The sequence below is a fragment of the Salvelinus sp. IW2-2015 genome, unplaced genomic scaffold, assembly GCF_002910315.2.
Source record: "Salvelinus sp. IW2-2015 unplaced genomic scaffold, ASM291031v2 Un_scaffold789, whole genome shotgun sequence".
NCBI lineage: Eukaryota > Metazoa > Chordata > Actinopteri > Salmoniformes > Salmonidae > Salvelinus > Salvelinus sp. IW2-2015.
The window spans coordinates 426,172-448,212 of NW_019942614.1; the positions used below are offsets into that span (position 1 = coordinate 426,172).

Consider the following 22,041-nt stretch of genomic DNA (forward strand, 5'->3'; position numbering starts at 1 on the left):
CGCTTTGTTATTTTTGTTCTAGTGTTCAGTTTTAAATAAATATCATGAACACGTACCACGCGGCGCTTTGGTCCACTCCTTCTTCATCAGACGAGCGTGACAGAACTACCCACCACAAGCGGACCAAGCAGCGTGGTAAGGTGGAGCGTGTTCAGGATTCTTGGACTTGGGAGGAAATCCTGGACGGGAAAGGACCTTGGAGGCAGGCTGGGGAATATCGCTGTCCGAAAGAGGAACTGGAAGCAGCTAAAGCTGAGAGGCGACGGTATGAGCAGGCAAGTCTTCGAAGCAGGCACGAGAGGCAGCCCCACAAACATTTTTTGGGGGGCACACGGGTTGGCGAGCGGGGCGAGCGGAGTTGGTCACGGTTCCAGTGCCATGTTTTCCGGTTTTACGCACCGTGCCTTCAGTACAAAGTCACAGCCCGGTGCGTGCAGTACATGCTCTCCGTACCTGCCGCGTAAAGAGGGGTATCCAGCCAGGTAGGGTGGTGCCGGCTCAGCGCAGCTGGTCTCCAGTGCGCCTCCTCGGCCCGGGTTATCCTGCGCCAGCTCTACGCTCCCCTGTTCTCCAGGAGAACCCAGTGCGGCCGCTTCCAGCTTCGCGCACGTGCCGGGCTAAAGTGGGCATGCAGCAAAAAGGAGAGGTGCACGTGTTAAGCACCAGATCTCCAGTGCTCCCCCAAAGCCCGGTTCGACCTGTGCCTGCACTCTGGAGGTGCCGGGCTAAAGTGGGCATTCAGCCAGGAGGAGTGGTGCCAGGGATACGCACCAGATCTCCAGTGCTCCCCCACAGCCCGGTCCATCCAGTGCCTCCTCCAAGGACCAGGCCTCCAGCGACGGTCCCCAGTCCGGAGCCTCCAGCGACGGTCTCCAGTCCGGGGTGCCCAGTCCGGGGCCCGCTACGAGGGTGCCCAGTCCGGGGCACACTACGAGGGTCCCCGCACCAGAGGCGCCACCAAAGTGGGGGGGAGCCAGAGGCGGAGGGGGGTATACGTCCCGCACCAGAGCCGCCGCCGTAAAGGAAGCCCACCCGGACCCTTCCCTTTAGAGTCAGGCACCTTTGGGGGGGTACTGTCACGCCCTGGCCATAGAGAGGCTTTCATTCTCTATTTTGGTTAAGCCAGGGTGTGACTAGGGTGGGCATTCTAGTTTCTTTATTTCTATGTTTTCTATTTCTTTGTGTTTGGCCAGGTGTGGTTCTCAATCAGAGGCAGCTGTCTATCGTTGTCTCTGATTGAGAATCATACTTAGGTAGCCTTTTMCCCACCTGTGTTTGTGGGTAGTTGTTTTCTGTATAGTTTTAGTTACCTTACAGAATTGTTCGTTTCTCGCTTTGTTATTTTTGTTCTAGTGTTCAGTTTTAAATAATTATCATGAACACGTACCACGCTGCGCTTTGGTCCACTCCTTCTTCATCAGACGAGCGTGACAGTCCTAAACATTTTGATTGTAACATTATTTATAATCTCACAATGGGCCTGGCAACTATTGCCTATAACAAGTCCCAAAGTCTACCATATAGGAACAATTTTCATTTCACAGTCTTCTTTAAAATGTTAACAAAATATTGACTGAAAATTATCAGTCAATATTTATGCTATAAACAAATTAAACATGTAAAACTATTTGATTGAATGAGAGACACAGTCTAACAAAACATTATTTTTCGGTTTTAATGCTGCCTTTTACATGCACTGAAACACAAAAAAGGGTTTTCACAACACTCTTAAAAACACAACAAAACCCTCTTAAACACAATTACTCAGATTGAAGAACCACTTTGGGTGTTTCAGGGTGCTTCCATTCTGTTTTGAAATCAATTGTATCAGAACACTTATATTGCGTTTACATTCAAACACCCTCCAAACCCCAGATCTCAGTTTAAGTGCACTATCTATGGTTTTACTACACAATGATAGTGTTTTGAGTCTTTCTATTTTAACAGTACAGAGTCCAGGAAGATAAATCCCTTGCACACACAGAGAACTCCCTCACACTGTGATGTGAACTCCCAGGCTGTTTCACCTTGTGTCTTTAGGTAAGGGTCTGTATTGAACCACAACATCAAAGCACATCAATGGAAATTGACATCAGGATTAGTGACACTCAGACAAACCCATGCTATTCTCAATATTCTAAATACAATCCATTGTCTATCTATACAACTCATAGGCAATCCTGTTATAGTTTCATAACAATCCTCCTATTGGCCTCGTTTCTTTGTTTTTAAGATCAGATGATAGAATAGTACTCAATCCACCTTGAATCGAAGGAGAATTTTGAACCTTCATGAATGTATCAAGTACATAAGTACTGTACTTATGTGTCCTGTTCGTTCATCGATTCATTCATCAGTGATCAGCTGAAGGAAGCGTATTTCTTTAATAGGGCAGTAGATGGAACTGTCTAAATAGTGTCAAAAACCCATTTTCCTCTTTCATGCTTTCTCCTCATAACCACATCCTGTGAGTTGTGCCCGGGCAGGGACGTGGTCCGCTTGACATATGTCATGTGATATACAATTGACAGGAGACAGCCACGGCACCCCAGGTTAGTTTAGTAACACTGACTATGGATAGTACAGAGACTTTCTGTTCTGTGCTGTTTCTCTGCCTCTCACTATCCCTCACCCCACCACACCACACTCTCACCACCCACCCGTCTCCATTTTTCAGTTCTATTTTCCCTTTCTGTTGTTCCCTTCCCTCTGTCTGCGAGTAGTCAGATCAAAGGGCATGCTCAGGGGATCTCTCATTGAGAAATGCCTCTGATTAGACGAGGCATCTTCCTCCACGTTGAATCTATCTCTTCTGTAATGGAGATGGAGTGCATGGAAACACTAGTCTGTACTTCGTAAGTCATCATATTACATGGAATTCGACATCAAAGAGGCACGTGCTACTGCAAGATATAACAGAAGGCCTTTCAGTTTTTCTGTAGTAGGTAGTGATTTTATAACTCTCGCGTGTAACAAGTTTAAGGAGAGCCTTTGGTGTGTGTGTGTGTGTGTGTGTGTGTGGTGTGTGGTTGTGTGTGTTGTGTGTGTGTGTGTGTGTGTGTGTGTGTGTGTGTGTGTGTGTGTGCGTGTGCGTTGGTTGCGCCTAACTCCCCGTTCCACAAATCTAAATCCTTTAACTGAAAACATCTGGCGTGGAGATAAAAGGGTTGCTAAAGGTAACCAGCAGAACCGTCTCGTGACTGCCAGCCATTGCAATGAATAAAAATAAAGCAACGCTGTAGGGTAAAGTTTGAACTTTTAACATGTATAGCTCAATACTTTAGCTGTTAGATCCAAGTTATTTAATTTGAAATGAGAGCAATAACTTATGTGTAGCCTAAAGTCAACAATTTCCCTTTATTGACACCAAACACTCCATAACCTATGTAATACAGACTCACTGAATGTAATACAGACTCACTGAATGTAAACAGACTCACTGAATGTAATACAGACTCACTGATGTAATAGCAAACTCACTGAATGTAATACAGGACTGAATTAGAAGATAGAAGTGGGGTTGACTACACAGTATATCTGGTCATTGCTAACTGGTACTTGTCAAGGTGACTATGTATTTCTTTCACTTGGTGCCTGAGGATATCATCATGTGAACAAACAGGTTGACAATGTGGGCAGAACCATGTAATTTTAGAATGCAACTGCAAGTTTTTCCTTTGAGATCACAACTATGGGAAAAATTGCATCAAGCGACACTGAGAATGCCTATACTGAATTGTATCAGTGGGTATGGTGTCTGTTATGACAGTGAAACAGAAAAGTTGAGGTGTTTGAAATATATTCACATCACATCGACAACAATGAACAAACGAGAAGTAAGCAGACTGTGCAACTAGGCATGCTGACCTGAGAAAATAGTCTCACTCCTATCCCATCTAACTTCATCCAAAGCTTCAAATAGACTTTTCTATTTCTAGTATCCAAAATGCCCAAGCTATTGCATATACATTCATCTCTGTCATGTTTTGATTGGTTTCAGTTAACTGATTTGTTTTCATTTGGGATAATGAACAAGATGTCTTGTCTGGTAGGCACAGACCACACACAGCACGCACACACACACAGCACACACACACACACACACACACACACAACACACACACACACACACACACACACACACCACACACACACACACACACACACAACACACACACACAACACACACCAACACACACACACACACACACACACACCACACAGTCACAACAACACACACACACACACAGTCACACACAGTCACACACAAAATCAATATATGAGCACAGCTGCAGAGAGAGATAGCCAAACTCACCTGGCTGCCCAAACAGTTGAGTTGTGGAACAGACCAGACCCGTTTTGGATGACTGTTGTGTATAAAATAAAGTCGAGGGTCCCGCAAAAGTGTGCCACACAGATGACATGTAACATGCTACACTCAGAAAAAAAGGGTTCCGAAAGGGTTCTTTGGCTGTCCCAATAGGATAACCCTTTTTGAATCGAGGTAGAACTGTTTTAGGTCCCATGTAGAACCCTCTGTGGAAAGGGTTTTACATGGAACCCAAAAGAGTTCTACCTAATACCAAAAGAGTTCTACCTGGAACCAAAAAGGGTTCTTCAAAGGGATTTATCTTATGAGGACAGCTGAAGAACGCATTAACCCCTACATGTAGAAAATGATATCTCAAATGTATATTTAACCTCTTAATTTAAAATTCATAGTAATTAACAAAAAAAAACGAAAAACATTAGTGTTTATCAATAAATTACTTTGGAATCCACCCTGTTACAATTCTAAGAGGAAGCTGTCAATAAAGCTTTTATAAACAAACATGGCGGTGCACATGGAGGAGGTGTGAGCTATGACAACAGGGGGAATACAACGACTTTACGTGCACAAGAACATTTTGAATCTGATATAGATAATGMATCATGATAAAATCCATATCGCTTAACGCAAGGATTTGGAAATTGAACACAGTGAGTAACTTCAAACCCTGTGATCAAAGCTTATTTTTTTTAACAGACGTTCAACAATGCATCTAGCTTACAAATGTCACTAGCTAGCTAATGTGGCTGTCAGTGTCATGTCAAGAATGGAAAGCTCGAGTCGCGATCTAACTTAGCTAGCTAGCTAGCTAGCTATGTTTCTTATTAACGGTATTCGTGATTCATTTCTTGAATAACTAACAAGCACATAAAACTATTATCTTACACAAATGCTAATGTGTTTACCCAATGTGAACTTGGAACAACGTGATTTGCATCGCCTGAATCTCTCAAGGTTTATGCAAGGCTATCCATGGTAAAGATATGGCATTCACAAGGGTCAATGTAAGCATAGAAACATCTCATTCCCTATCTCTCTCTCCTACACACTCTCATATGCACAGACACAACCTTGTTTATGTCTCTTTCTCTCTATATATCTCTCTCTGCTCTAGCTGGAGGATAGTGTGTTTGTGGCATTGCACTGATGTCCCATAGAGACTATAGAGTAGCTAGGCTACAGCAGAGAAGATGTCTCTATCTATGGTTTGAGTGGGTGTTTGAGGAGAATGAATGCTGCTGACTGGTGAGCGAGCAACACTTACTCTACAGTCTGCAGACAATCATAATTTCAAATGTTTCCATATTATTGACTTGGTCGTGCATGAAAGATACTGACATATACTGTTTGTGCATGCAGTGATTTTTTTTGTCATTTGTTTGTCATATTTGGAGGGACTAAACATTTTGTTGAATTCTCAAACATAGATAGCTTATGTGAAACAACTCCTTCAAGTAATCCATATCAGTAGGCTTACAGATTCATTGAGTGTATCAGTGTGTCGTCACCTGTATAAATATGGATGAGCTAACTACCACTAGGCTATAGGCTCTTTAGAAAAGTTCCCAGGGGGTCAGTCCATAGGCACAGTCCACCAGCTCAGGGATATAGTCTAGCATACTGTATAAAGTGACAACCACTCGCTGTCTTCTATGGCTGTCTTGCAATGATGATTTAGTGACCAGGAAAATACCCTATTACTAGAGGCAGTTGCAAGGGGCAATTGTAGGTTGACACGTCTGACCCACTTGTGTTACCAAGGGCCTTGACTTATATGCTGTGTGGGATGGAACACTTATTGGTAAATATTTTCATGATGTGTCATGTCAGCAGCATCGGTGTCACTTGAGAGTCTATGTGTGTGTACTCTGTTCCCAGGGTTGTTATTATAATAATATAGGCTAAATTTGAATTCAATCACTTTTTGACAGCATCCCTTTTGATTTAAATAACGTTCTATACTTGTTTGCCCGGCATGGAAGAAGTGGATGGGCAGTATCCAGATTTTCATATGGTCCTTCTCTCACCATGGGATATACGTTTATTTTTAGATATATACAGTACCAGTCAAAAGTTTGGACACAATTACTCATTCCAGGGTTTCTACATTTTCTACATTGTAGAATAATAGTGAAGACATCAAAACTATGAAATAACACATATGGAATTATGTAGAAACCAAACTGGTATTAAACAAATCAAAGTATATTTTATATTTGCGATTCTTCAAAGTAGCCACCCTTTGACTTGATGACAGCTTTGCACACTCTTGGCATTGGGGTATGGGGTATGAAAAATGGGTAAACTTTGAGCACATTCGTGTACAAAAGGTCACTTTCTGAGCACTTCTACAATGGGCGAATATGTATGGAAGATTTAGTTGAAATCAAAAGGAGTGCTGTCAAAAAGGGATTGAATTCAAATGGATTTACCCTAATAATATCTTCTTGGGTTACCTTGGCGACTGTGTGAATGTGTGTGCCTTTTTTCAGCAAAGTTTTTGCCTTATGTGATCTGATGCCTTCAGGTGTTATTGAACATCTATTACTGTGTTAATGAACAGGTATTACTCACCAACTATTGTTAACCAGAATCAAACTCCAGACTGTTATTTTCATCCTGTTCCTAGCAGCCTATTTTCCTTAAGAATGGGTACGAGCTGACTGAGGCTTTGGCTGCAGCTTCTGTGTGCTCTGCTGTCTTTTCTTGTGAGCAGAGCACTGACTAATAGAACTGTGTCCTTGTGTTGCCTAGGTAACAGAGGCATGCCGATGGCAGCGTACAGAGTGTCTCTCTGCCCGCGTGACAGTGGCCTGTTCAGGTTGGGATTGGGCAGACCCAGGTCCAGGGCTGACCGTGCCCTCATGGCCCCCCTGCCCCACCTCCTCTCCCCCTGCCCCAGAGCCGGGGTTCGGACCCTGTTTAGCGAGACAGGGGTCTGGGACAGGGACTATAAAGCGGACACCAGACGCAGGGTGGAGCAGTGGTGGCACCCCCGTATCATGGAGCAGTGGCAGAGGGATACCCTGGAGGAGGTGAGTTGGCAGCAATTCTTAAGTTCTCTATTTGCCTTTATGTTGGCCCTTAGTAGAGGCTTCTGGGAAGAATTGTCAAGATGAATATTTTAAAACAACCCCTTGGCTTTAGTTCCAATTATAGTCTAGCCTAATATTAAACCATACTCTGGTCATAAGGATCCTTCAGAATAACCATAGTCATCATGGGACATTTAGTACCTGGGCCTATTCTATGTTTATATGTGTGTGTCTGTCTGGTTGAACCCTGTTTAGTGTTCCCTTTGGGAGGCCTTCTGGATTGCATAGACTCTAAAACATTCATTAAATCATTCACTTACTGTCTAATATTCTTGACTCATAGGTGTAATATGCTTAGTAATGAAGTAACCTATTCACAGTCTCCTGTTTGTCCGTCTCTGTTTTTAGTTACTGTGTCACAACCATCAACAGTCCTCCAAGGAAGTAGTACTGTAGCTGACCCTGACATCCAACCTTGTGTTACGACATTGTTACCACCCCACAATGCGTCATGATTCAGCCCTTCACACAAAAGTATTCAGACCATCAATGAGCTCCTTCAAGATAATTTGAGCTGTTGTTTTTGCCTATGTAAAGGGTTGTTTAGTCAGTCTGAGCTCATTGAGTTATTCAGGCCTCTTGGCCTTGGGTGATTCATACAGAGTGAAGTCCCAAATGGCAACCTATTTCCTATTTTATTGCGCAGGATGTTTATTGTCATGAGTCTTGTCATGGAGGCAGAACTGAACGATTGCCCTTAGATGGGCCAGCTGCAAAGTCAAAATTGGCTATTTTGTAAAATGTTTGAAAACCAAAATGTGCTTTTCAACTCAAATTTTTTTTGTCACATACACATGGTTAGCAGATGTTATGCGAGTGTAGCGAACGCTTGTGCTTCTAGTTCCGACAATGCAGTAATAACCAAGAGTAATCTAACTTAACAATTTCACAACAACTACCTTATACACACAAGTGTAAAGGGATAAAGAATATGTACATAAAGATATATGAATGAGTGATGGTACAGAACGGCATAGGCAAGATGCAGTAGATGGTATAGAGTACAGTATATACATATGAAGATGAGATAATGTAGGTTATGTAAACATTGTATTAAGTGGCATTGTTTAAAGTGGCTAGTGATACATTTTTTACATCATTTTTTCCATTATTAAAGTGGCTGGAGTTGAGTCAGTATGTTGGCAGCAGCCACTCAATGTTAGTGGTGGCTGTTTAACAGTCTGATGGCCTTGAGATAGAAGCTGTTTTTCAGTCCTCTCGGTCCCTGCTTTGATGCACCTGTACTGACCTCGCCTTCTGGATGATAGCGGGGTGAACAGGCAGTGGCTCGGGTGGTTGTTGTCCTTGATGATCTTTATGGCCTTCTTGTGACATCGGGTGGTGTAGGTGTCCTGGAGGGCAGGTAGTTTGCTCCCGGTGATGCGTTGTGCAGACCTCACAACCCTCTGGAGAGCCTTACGTTTGTGGGCGGAGCAGTTGCCGTACCAGGCAGCCCAACAGGATGCTCTCGATTGTGCATCTGTAGAAGTTTGTGAGGGTTTTAGGTGACAAGCCGAATTTCTTCAGCCTCCTGAGGTTGAAGAGGCGCTGCTGCGCCGCCTTCACCACGCTGTCTGTGTGGGTGGACCAATTCAGTTGGTCCGTGATGTGTACGCCGAGGAACTTAAAACTTACTATCCTAATTTAGGGTTAGGCATTAGGATTAGCCGTGTGGGTGATGTTAGGGTAAAGATTAAGTTTAAAATCAGATTTTATTACTTTGTGTGGCTGTGCCAGCTAGTTACCACTATGCAGAGCTGCCTCCAGAACAAGATTCATGACGAAAAACGCAGTAGCTTTGACCATGGACCGTAGGAAATAGGGTGCCATTCAGGACGCAGGCTGTGTGTAGTCCAGATAGCCCCTCACTCTGCCATCTCACTCTGCCATCTATCTGGCCTGGCTGGCCTTTCTCAAAGACACTGGGAATCATTAAAGAACTGCTGCCTCACACACTCTGGAAACCTGCTGCAGCTGCACTCAGACATACAGACTAGGGTTACAAAGGGTCGGAAACTTTCTGGGAAATTTCCAGTAATTTTCCATGGGAAGTTAAGCCCGGGAATTTGGGGAATTTTGCTTAAATTCATCAAAAAAAGTTAGCTTATAACAGTGAACCTTTTTTTGTGGGATACACATAAGGCAATTCTAGGTCTTGTGGCATATTTTGGTTAAACTATCCCCAATTCAATGGAATTGCAACCCTCTACATGCACAGTGCACTATTCTATCACATGTACAGACGTGGCCAAAGGTTTTGAGAATGACACCAATATTAATTTTCACAAAGTCTGCTGCCTCAGTTTGTATGATGGCAATTTGCATATACTCCAGAATGTTATGAAGAGTGATCAGATGAATTGCAATTAATTGCAAAGTCCCTCTTTGCCATGCAAATGAACTGAATCCCCCAAAAAACATTTCCACTGCATTTCAGCCCTGCCACAAAAGGACCAGCTAACATCATGTCAGTGATTCTCTCGTTAACACAGGAGTGAGTGTTGACGAGGACAAGGCTGGAGATCACTCTGTCATGCTGATTGAGTTCGAATAACAGACTGGAAGCTTCAAAAGGAGTGTGGTGCTTGGAATAATTGTTCTTCCTCTGTCAGTCATGGTTACCTGCAAGGAAACACGTGCCGTCATAATTGCTTTGCACAAAAGGGCTTCACAGGCAAGGATATTGCTGCCAGTAAGATTGCACCTAAATCAACCATTTATCGGATCATCAAGAACTTCAAGGAGAGCGGTTCAATTGTTGTGAAGAAGGCTTCAGGGCGACCAAGAAAGTCCAGCAAGCGCCACGACTGTCTCCTAAAGTTGATTCAGCTGCGGGATCGGGGCACCACCAGTACAGAGCACCACCAATCTAACTGCTTAACTATTTATCTGTACATGGAATTGTATTTGTTTTTTTTTACAATTTTTTTCCTAATCGTTACACGAGACTGCCACGGGCACCATCTGATTTGTGGAGACATTTCACTGCAGCTAATGTAGAAGGAAAAGCTGTGTACATTTGCAAATAATGTGCCAAATCCTATGTGAAGAATGCAACAAAGATGCAGAATCATCTGGCCAAGTGCATAAAGTTCCCTCAGTACTCACAACAAGCAATCTCTGACAAAAGTCCCTCTACTTCTATTCGAGGTGAAAATGATGAATTTTACACCTTATCGATAGCAACAGCTCATGGTCCTCCTGGAATTAGATATTTTTTTGACTCAATGGAGGAACGTAGTCAGAGAAATGCTGATGAATTTCTTGCTCAAGCGGTGTATGCAACTGGTTCACCGCTGATGCTCACAGGCAATGTGTATTGGAAGAGATTTCTGAAAGGTCTTCACCCAGCATACACCCCTCCAACCAGACATGCTTTATATACTCATTTTCTGCATGCAGAGTTCAACAGAGTTCAAGTGAAGGTCTAGCAAATCATAGAGAAAGCAGACTGTATTGCAATCATCTCTGATGGGTGGTCGACTGTTCGTGGGTAAGGAATAATTAACTACATCATCTCCACCTTTCAACCAGTATTCTACAAGAGCACAGCCACAAGGGACAACAGACACACCGGTCTCTACATTGCAGATGAGCTGAAGGCAGTCATCAAGGACCTTGGACCACAGAAGGCATTTGCACTGGTGACAGACAATGCTGTGAACATGAAGGCTGCTTGGTCTAAAGTGGAGGAGTCCTACCCTCACATCACACCTATTGGCTTTGCTGCTCATGCATTGAATCTGCTCCTCAAAGACATCATGGCACTGAAAACAATGGATACACTCTACAAGAGAGACAATGAAATGGTTAGGAATTTGAAGGGTTATCAAGTTATAGCAGCAATCTACCTCACCAAGCAAAGTGAGAAGAATAAGAGCACCACATTGAAGCTGCCCAGCAACACCCATTGGGGTAGTGTTGTCATCGTGTTTGGAGTGTTAGGTAGCCTAGTGGTTAGAGCGTTGGGCCAGTAACCGAAAGGTTGCTAGATCGAATCCCCGAGCTGACAAGGTAAAAATCTGTCTTTCTGCCCCTGGACAAGGCAGTTAACCCACTGTTCCTAGGCCGTCGTTGTAAATAAGAAATTGCTCTTAACTGACTTGCCTAGTTAAATGAAAAATAAAAAGTGTTTGACAGTCTCCTGGAGGGGATGGAGTCGCTCCAAGAAATAGCCATATCACAGTCTACCGATATGGACAGCCCCATCAAGAGGATCCTCCTGGATGATGTATTTTGGGAGTTGGATTTTGGGATGTATTTTAAGCAGCCTGAAACTCCTGAAACCTATAGCAGTAGCCATTGCATGGATTGAGGGAGACAATGCCAGTAAGAGAAGAAGTCCCTACTGCCCTGCCCACTTCACTGTTGCTCCAAGCAGAGGAAACTGCATTTCTGAAATACATCAAAAAGCGTGAAGACTTCTGCCTGAAGCCCATAGTTTCCACATCTGAATATTCCCCAAAATTTGCAGCGTACATGTTGGACCCCAAGTATGCTGGCAAGAGCATTTTGTCTGGTGCAGAGATTAAGAAGGCCTATGGTGTCATCACTACAGTGTCTCGCCACCTTGGCCTGGATGAGGGCATGGTTCTTGGCAGTCTGGCGAAGTACACTTCCAAGCAAGGGCTTTGGGATGGAGATGCAATATGGCAGTCGTGCCAACATATCTCATCAGCCACCTGGTCATAGGGACTTTGTGGATCTGAMGCTCTTTCCCCTGCTGCCTCCATCATCCTCRAAATCCCACCAACATCAGCCGCCTCAGAGRGCAACTGGTCCTTGTTTGYGAACACACACACCAGAGCACGCAACAGGCTGACCAATACAAGGGTTGYAAAATTGTTGGCCATCTGGGCAAATTTGAAGCTTTTTGAGCCTGACAACGAGCCATCCTCAACAAGGTTGGAAAGTGACAGTGAAGATGAGTCTTCCATAGCCTATTCCAAGAGGTGGACATTGAGGTCCAGGGAGAAGACATGGAAGCCTGAGAGGAAGACAACCAAAGCTTTAGTTTCTAGACTATCATTTTACAGATGTATGTTGAAAACTTTTTCGAGATGCGATGCATCATTGGATCATTCAATATTCCCTTTCTTTTGTTTTTCAGTGAAATCATCCCATATGAAGAGTCAACTCATTTCATTAAATTAAATTCAAAACTAAATAGTAATTTTTTTCTATTGGAATATTTAATCATTTGCAATTCTGTCTACTTATGATAAGTAAAGGTGTGTGTTTCTGCTCCCATATGATATGTAAAATATCCAATGCAAAAAACATCTACATTTAAATGTATAATATTAATTGTATATATTTCCATTAATTCCAATATATTCCCGTTAATTCCATAAAAGTTTCCACATCTGAATATTCCCCAAAATGTGCAACCTAATACAGACAGAAGAATCCAGGACTAGGAGTGTAGTTTTGCACTGACCTAGGCTGTATAACTCTTAGGCCTAACCACAAAGTCATAAAATCAGATTTCTGTTTTGTTCAAACATTTTTTAATACTGGCATGAACGTACAGTTGAAGTCGGAAGTTACATACACTTAGTTGGAGTCATTAACCTCGTTTCAACCACAAATTCTTAACAAAACTATAGATTGGCAAGTTTTAGGACATCTACTTGTGCATGACACAAGTAATTTTTCAACAATTGTTTACAGACAATTATTTCACCTTATAATTCACTATCAATTGTAGTGGTCAAAATTTACATACACTAAGTTGACGTGCCTTCAACAGCTTGGAAAATTCCAGAAAATTATGTCATGGCTTTCGAAGCTTCTGGTAGCCTAATTTACATAATTGAGTCAATTGGAGGTGTACCTGTGATTATTTCAAGGCCTACCTTCAAACTCAGTGCCTCTTTGCTTACATCATATGAAAATTAAGAAAAATCAACCAAGCAATTTCCAAATGCCTGAAGTACCACGTTCATCTGTAAAACAATGTACACACGTATAAACACCATGGGATCACGCAGTCATCATACCGCTCAGGAAGGAGGCGCGTTCTGCCTCCTAGAGATGAACATACTTTGTGCGAGTCAATCCAGAACAACAGCAAAGGACCTTTGAAGATGCTGGAGAACAACAGAATACGTAAATATCCACAGTAAAATGAGTCCATAAACATAACCTGAAAGCCCTCAGCAAGAAGTACCACTGCTCCAAAAACCACCATAAAAAAGCCAGACTACGGTTTGCAAACTGCACTGCGACAAAGACGTACTTTGGAGAAATGTCCTCTGGTCTATGAAACAAAATAAACTTGCCATAATACCATTTATGATTGAGGAAAAAGGGAGCTTGCAACGCAAGAAACACACATACCCAACCGTGAAGCACGGGGTCACACATTGTTGGCGTACTTGCTGCAGGGAGGACTGGCACTTCACAAAATATATGGCATCAACGCAGGAAAATTAGTGGATAATTAAAGCAACACTCAAGACAATCAGCAAGTATAAGCTTTGCGCCAAATGGTCTTCCACAAAGAGACAATGACCCTAAGCATACTTCAAAGTGTGTCAAAATGCTTTAAGACAACAAATTCAAGGTATTGGAGTGGCCATCAGAAAGACGCTGACTCAATCCCATAGAAAATTGTTGAACTGAAAAACTTTTTGCGAGCACAGAAGGCCTACAAACCCTGACTCAGTTACATCACTGTGTCAGAAAATGCCCAAAATTCACCCAACTTATTGTGGGAAGCTTGTGGAAGGCTACCCAAAACCTTTGACCCAAGTTAAACAATTTAAAGGCAATGCTACCAAATACTTACCGAGTGTATGTAAACTTCTGACCCACTGGGAATGTGATAAAAGAACTAAAAGCTGAAATAAATAATTCTCTCTACTATTTTTCAGACATTTCACAATCTTAAAATAAAGTGGGGATCCTAACTGACCTAAAACAGGGAATTTGTACTTGGATTGAATGTCAGGAATTGTGAAAAACTGAGTTTAAATGTATTTGGCTAAGGTGTATGTAAACTTCTGACTTCAACTGTACATGAAGCTATACGCCAATCACATGTTGCCAGACACAGATTTGTAGGGCTAGTTCCTGTCAAACAGTTTGTATAATTATTGATGGTGAGGCTCTCACGAGCCTCGTGAAGTCTGTTTCCCTGAGCATGTGTTTGTTGTCTCCCCCAGAGTTCCCGTAGGAAGAAGTTTTATGTCCTGTCTATGTTCCCGTACCCCTCCGGCCGTCTCCACATGGGCCATGTACGGGTCTACACCATCAGTGACACCATCGGACACTTCCAGAGGATGAGGGGCCACCAGGTAATAATAATATATACCATTTAGGAGACGCTTTTATCCAAAGCGACTGGCCCTGATAGTAGCTGGAGATTCAACTGTGAAAAGCGTAGCTGCCCATACTGTTAACTTTTATCATTTCTCCTTTCCACCCCTCAATGCATGTCTGTCTCTATAGCTCTTTCTCTCTCTCTCGCTCTCTATGCATTCACACAAACTGTACTGTCACGACTCCAGGTTAGTCACGTAGAAGCATACCACTGTGAAGCACTTTGTGTGCAGTCCACAAGGTCACCGTCCGTTCTCGCTCTCTTTACATGTTCCCTGTAATGGAAGCCCTGATCCATCGTCATTACGGCCTTGATGTTCTGTCTAGTCTGAATCACAGTTGGCATCTGTTCTGCAGGAGGTGTGTGTGTGGAGGCTGTTTAAACTGAGAGAGATGCTGCTCTGCCTTTGCCTTCTAACGCCACTCTTAAAAGGTCGAACTGGGAGCTGGGAATGAGTTCAATTGTCATTTCAAAGGACATTTCCCCAGCATCAACTGGTGGGGCTGCCATTTTTCTGAAAAAGGATTTGCATATTGTAGCTTTGAGAGTGCCCCCATTCTCCCTGGCCCTACGCTACACTGTGCTTATCTAAGTGCTCTTAGCCACAAGACCACTTTTCAGTGGGACTACCTACACATGGCACATTATCAGACATGATTACGGCATTAAAAGGTTTCATGTCAAAACAATGACTCTTTCAGTTGGTGAGCCCCTAAGACATCTGCCTTTAAGTGTTTCTGCAGGGGTAAGACAGGGAGGGAAGCCAGCTCCCACTATCCATTCTAATGTGTTGATGACTCTGCTCCTCATAGAAAAGTGTGAAAGATGTGTGTTGGTGTTTTAAGAGAGATGATGATCTGACCGTTGGTGTCCTACAAACCCCTGGTGACAAATGACTCCACAGAGACACCATTCGGATCTGTCACTGTGTCCCCTACTGCAGCCAGTCATCCACAGCTTGAAATGGTTACTAAAGAATTCACTGTGACCCTCACTCATCTCTCTCTTTCTCTCTTTTCTTCTCTCTCTTCATCCCCCTCTCTCTCTCCCTCCTCTCTTACCCTCCCTCCCTCTGTATACTGTTCTAAACCATTACTCCAGCCATTCTTCTCTTTGTCACAATACTAACCCACTCCCCCTCCTTAGCCAGACGGACAGCGCCTCTTTGGTGTGTGTTGTGTTATAGGCCCTCCTCTCTCAGGCTACGTCCCAAATGGCACCAGATTCCCTTTTATAGGGAATTATTTTTTACCAGGGTCCATAGGGCTCTGGTCCAAAGTAGTGCACTATATAGGGAATAGGGTGCCATTTTGGATGAATCCTCTGGGGCTGATTTAATGGAGCCTGACAAAGTGCTGTCAGTGTTGTGTGAGTGTGGCACAACGGGCCTGTCATTGTTTTGTAAGCAGCAGGGTTTTGTTCCCTCCCACTCAGAGAGAGATGGCTAGGGGTTGGAGAGAGACTAAGGTTCAGGAGAAGCAAAGAGGAGACGGAGGAGTAGAGTAATTATYAGCACTATCGCCTGGGTCGTGTTCATATTGAAGCAGGGAGGGACTGGTGCAATAACACATTTTTGTTTTCCGTTGCGTGCCCTAATGAACACAACCCTGATGTTTCATCCATCACACTTGAGTCAATAAGCCCTCAGGGTTTACTAATCCATTAACAACCTGCTGTATGTCATGCAGCTGTGACTGTGACTGAATATATCTGCAGGTGTGTTTGTTGTGTATTTGCTGCTCATAGCTTTGCCCTGCTGGTTGTTTACTAAGCAAATGCCCTCATCCACTCAGAGGGTCACAGTGTTGGCTACATTTCTGTCTTCATATGGACTTTATTTTTCTTAGCAGGTAGGCTGCATCTGGGCTACCAGCAGTAAGGCTGTAATGCTGTCTTCTTAACCACTATTATTTCAGTTGTCGTATGGACTGTCATGGATAGACAGCTACACGCTGCTGTCCAAGGGGATATCTGTCTGTCAGCATCTGTCAGAGAGAAAGATAATCCATTTACTGTGTCCACACACACACACACACACACACACCAGAGAGAGAACAAGTTGTCTTCAACTAGTTCATTTTTATCAAGGGATTACACTTGTAGAGACAAAATCCCCCCTGTAGCCGAGTTGTGGTGTGATGTTTAGTAAAACCCTTCCCTGTAGCCGAGTTGTGTGGTTGATGTTTAGTAAATCCCTTCCCTGTAGCCGATTGTGGTGTGATGTTTAGTAAAATCCCTTCCTGTAGTCCGAGTTGTGGTGTGTGTGTTTAGTAAAATCCCTTCCCTGTAGCTAGTTGGTGTGTGATGTTTAGTAAAATCCCTTCCCTGTAGCCGAGTTGTGGTGTGATGTTTAGTAAAATCCCTTCCCTGTAGCCGAGTTGTGGTTGTGATGTTTAGTAAAATCCCTTCCCTGTAGCTAGTTTTTGGTGTGATGTTTAGTAAAATCCCTTCCCTGTAGCGAGTTGTGGTGTGATGTTATTAAATCCCTTCCCTGTAGCCGAGTGTGTGTGGTGTGATGTTTAGTAAAATCCTTCCCTGTAGCCGAGTTGTGTGTGGATTTAGTAAAATCCCTTCCCTGTAGCCGAGTTTGGGTGTGATGATGTTAGTAATGTAAAATCCCTCTCCCTGTTAGCCGAGTTCTGGGTGTGCATGTTTAGTAAAATCCCTTCCCTGTAGCCGAGTTGTGGTGTGATGTTTAGTAAAATCCCTTCCCTGTAGCCGAGTTGTGGTGTGATGTTTAGTGGTTATACTGCCTGTGGCTCTGCTCTGCTTTCAGCCTGCAGCTCGTCTATTCACAGATGGAACCAGAGCTTTTGGGATTTGTGTGTGGGTGGACACACATACACTTTAGCATAGCCGTGCCAGTGTGTTGCATGCCCAAAATCAGCCCCCTCCCCTGGGACTCCTGTCTGTCAGGCTGCCCTGCTGGCCTGGATGGACAAGTCACTCCCTAATATACATCTAAGTCTTCCACTCTGTGGACAGGTTTCTCTCTTAGCTCCTCCTCTATCCATAGGTTATCTATAGGTTATCCATAGGTTGAATGTAGGCAGTACAGTCATAGTGGGGGAGTTAGAGACTTGACTTTGGCCCTGGGGTTGTTATGGAGCATCGACTGTTAAAAAGAGATGATGGTTTGCCTCTGACAGTCTCTTTGTGCTGATGTAACTTTGAGAAATGAACCGAGGCAGACAGCCTGTCCTGTCCATCAGGAGTTCATCTCTTCTCGACAACAGATCTGCTAAAGGTCCTCCTCACTACATTAGATAATGGGCACATTTAAACCGGAAAAACGGTATATTAACACGGCAAGCACATCTATTTTAATGACCGTAGGGATTTCTTTATATTTCTAGATCTACACGTACTCATTTCTCTAGTCAATGTCTGTATATTTTACCTCGGCACGAATGCGCTCACATAGACTGATATCATCCAGCACTCGGCTTTACAAATTAGGCCCAGGCAGTTACCAAGGATACCGATTTTTGTCTGAAGCGTCAGACTCGTTAGTCGATGCACACTGCTCTCCTCCCCTGTCTCGCTCACCTCTCTCTCTCTCCACTGCTCTTCCATTCTCTTCTCTTCTCCACTCCCCCCTTTATTGCCTCTCCTCCGTTTTCTTTCTCTTCAGTAAGAGAAAGCGAAGGATGAAGAAGGAATAGTGAAGGGTGAAAGGAGGTTATCAATTCTTAATAGTGTTGTGAGAAGCGGAGGGAAGGAGGGAGACACTGGTATGAAGAAGTGGAAATAAGTGAGAAAACACATTATGAGGAGGAGAAGGGTGGGACTGACTGACTGACTGACTGACTGACTGCAAGCAAGCAAGCAAGCAAAAGCTGGAAGCCTGTATAAACCTCTGATCACATCTGTTAGTGCTGCAAAGTACAACGCCTTACAACACAACATCCCCATTCTAGTGTGAATGAAATATAGATGATGATGATGATGATGCAAACAGAGAGGCCTTGATTCCTTTTACCATCCTCCATTTAACACATCCAATCAGACCAGCGCCAGTATGTTCCCTTCTATTCTAATGTATAACTCACATTACAACATTAGGCCTTTATGGGCCTGTGCACAGCCACTCTACATACATTAGATGTTGATATGTTCCCTCACCTCTCTGCCTTACACTCAGGTTGGGTTTAACAGCTTGTATGTACTTTACATGCCTTCTGGCATAGAACAGAGAGCTATAGCTGTATTAGTAATTTCCCAGCCTAAGGGGACAAATCAAGTATTTTAAATTGAATTGAACTGTTGTCTTGGGGGCTGTGTGTAACGTGTAGAAACCCAATGGGCAGGGAAGAACAGCCAGGTGTGATATGTAACTGATTTCTGTGTAACTGTTTTTAGGTGCTAAACCCAATGGGCTGGGATGCTTTGGACTCCCAGCAGAGAACGCTGCCATCGAGAGAGGCCTTGACCCGGAGGAATGGACGAAGAGGTACAATACAAGATATGACACAAACACCTCTCCCCCTCTCTCTCTCTCTCTCTCATTCCCCCTAACGTCCTCCTCTCCCCTGTCTGTCTCCGCCCCCAGTAATATAATGTCCATGCGGGAGCAGCTCGACAGCCTAGGGCTCTGCTTTAATTGGGACAAGGTGAGTAATGGGAGGAGCTGAGCACCACCTCTAACCTTCCAGTGGGAGGCTCTGTGTGGGTGGATGACTCTCTTTTCTCTCGTGTGTGTGCGTGTGTGTATGAATCATCTTGTGGATCCCTCTCCTCTGACCAGGAGGTGACCACCTGCCTGCCAGACTATTACAGGTGGACCCAGTGGCTGTTTGTCAAGCTTTTCAAGGCAGGACTGGCCTATCAGAAAGAGGTAGGTCCTTGAGTCTGAGTCTGTCCAATCCTTGTCATAGGCTGTGTCTCAATAGTCCAAAGTGGTTTCCTCTCTTCATCTCCTTTCCATCTCTGCTGACGAGGAGATGACGACACTTTGGACTAATGTGATGCAGTCATGCCCCTGGTATTGTCATGGGCCGTGTGTTGAGCTCCAGGGAGGCAGGATGAAGGAGACACATCCCAGGTGGATGAGTCTCAGGCAGGCCACAGAGGCTCAGTGGCCTGGGGAACAGTCTTCAGTAACTATGGAGCCTCCTTTGGCTTTGTGAGGAAAATACATTTTGTGTAGTAGATTACAGACAATCGGAAAATCTGTGCTGTAGTGGAGAGGTCATGTAGTTTAATCAGATGCAAGGTATTTTGGCACTCGTATAGTAGACATCTGTCTCTTTCTCTGATTCAATCAGCTCCTGTGATATTGGCTTATGTTGTCTTTGTGTCTGTGGTTATTTGTAGTAATTGTTAATCTGTGCGTGTGTGTGTGTGTGCGTGTGTGTGTGTGTGTGTGTGTGTGTGTGTGTGTGTGTGTGTGTGTGTGTGTTGTGTGTGTGTGTGGTGTGTGTTGGTGTGTGTTGTGTGTGTGTGGGTTTCCAGGCAGTGGGTGAACTGGACCCTGTGGACCAGACGGTGTTGGCTTGATGAGCAGGTGGATGACAGCGGGCGCTCCTGGAGTCTGGAGCTCTCGTGGAGCAGAAATGATCAGGCAGTGGTTCATTAAGATCACCAACTTACACCAAGATAGGTGTGTGTGCGTCTCCGTGCGCATAGAGGGTGTATTGGTGATAAGCCCGTCAAGGGTCAAAGGGCGTCCTATCACATCAATCTCACCACCTGCGCCTTTTGGCATAATCTGATTGGCTGGCTACATTAGAGGCTGTGTGAGAATGGAAGGGGGGTAGACCCCTCTGATGTCAATCACTGCAGAAACCATGGCAGCCGCTTCAGCCCTGGCTGTGGAACAAACCTGGCCTCAAGTTGGATCTGTTTTCTTTCAAATACTTTAGCTGTGATTGGTTCCATTGTGCCAGGTAAGATCACTCAATGTAATAGTTCCAAAAGTGCAAACTGCAAAGCCCACCCATCTGGCACGTTAGACTGGGTCAATCAAATGCTCAGAGTATTTGAAAGAAAATAAATACTACTTGAACCCAGCCCTGGCTGTGTAATCAGCAGCCTGCTGAGAGTGTCATTCCCAGGCTGGCCTCGCCGGTCCTGGCCTGGCCAGTCTGACTGATGAGAAACCTCCACGTCTCCAGCAGCAGGGTCTCATAATCACTACCAGCCACTACCAGCTACCCTCTGAGTTGAAATTACCCTCTCTGGAGATTTATTCCACCCATGGGTTAGGCGGCGCACTCACAGGCGGAAGAGCGTGAACACATGCAATCACTCACACACACACACAGGCAGCTTGAACCTGTGCACATGGAGTGAGAGTAACTGAAGGTGTGCTGATTCAAACCTCTCCAGATGAGGAATGGTGGGTACTGAGAGGCTCTGAGTGGAAGCCTTCCAAACCGGTCTGATTGGTGGGCCAGAAGGTCAGGTTCCCTGTGCTGCTAGAGCCTTGATTGATAAGGGTTGATTGATGTGTGCATGCATGCTGCTAACATTTCCAGTTTCCCCTGGTAAAGACATACACTAGTCACTCATGCATTAACCAGCAGGCTTCATGACCCTGTCACTAGGGTTGTAAAGGGTCTGAATCTTTCCATGGGAAGTTAAGCCCGGGAATTTTGCTTAAATTCATTTTTTWAAATTAGCTTAGCTTTTTTTGTGGGATACACATAAGGCAATTCTTGGTCTTGTGGCACATTCTGGTTAAACTATCCCCAATTCAGTGGAATTGCAACCCTCTACATGAACAGTGCATTCTTCCATCACATGCACAGTGCATTCTTCCATCCCATGTACAGCTGATTCTCAAGATATGGCACACTAATGAGATGCTTTTGAGCCCACACTACTACACTGTCTGAGCCAAGGACTACATGCTTTCTGGTAAGTTTTGATTACAATACTGGGTGGGTGAATATATTTTATATGACATACATGATATTTTGTTAACTAGTAAATAGTAGAGTACAGCAAATTGTGTTTAAATAATTTCTAAATTGTTAACAATTTCTGCTAGTTAGTTTTTGCTACCATGTGGGTTTTAGCTTGCTTGAGCCTGCTAACAGAGGAGTGTTTATTCACCTGTTTCCATACATGTTTCATTTTAAAACATTTATCTTACAAAGGAGTTGTTTAATCTAACTGTTTAACTATTTATCTGTACATGGAATTGTATTTGGGTTAAAAATGTAAAAAAATCGAATCTTTCCACGAAAATGCCACGGGCACTATCTGATGTGTGGAGACATTTCACTGCATCTAATGTAGAAGGAAAAGCTGTGTACATTTGCAAATACTGTGCCAAATCCTAT

General features: G+C 43.9%; 1 pseudogene; it reads left to right on the forward strand.

Moving 5' to 3' along the window:
* The first annotated feature begins 4,843 nt into the window (after positions 1–4,843).
* The window catches only part of LOC112068916 (probable leucine--tRNA ligase, mitochondrial), a 35,172-nt pseudogene continuing 17,974 nt past the window's right edge, over positions 4,844–22,041 (forward strand).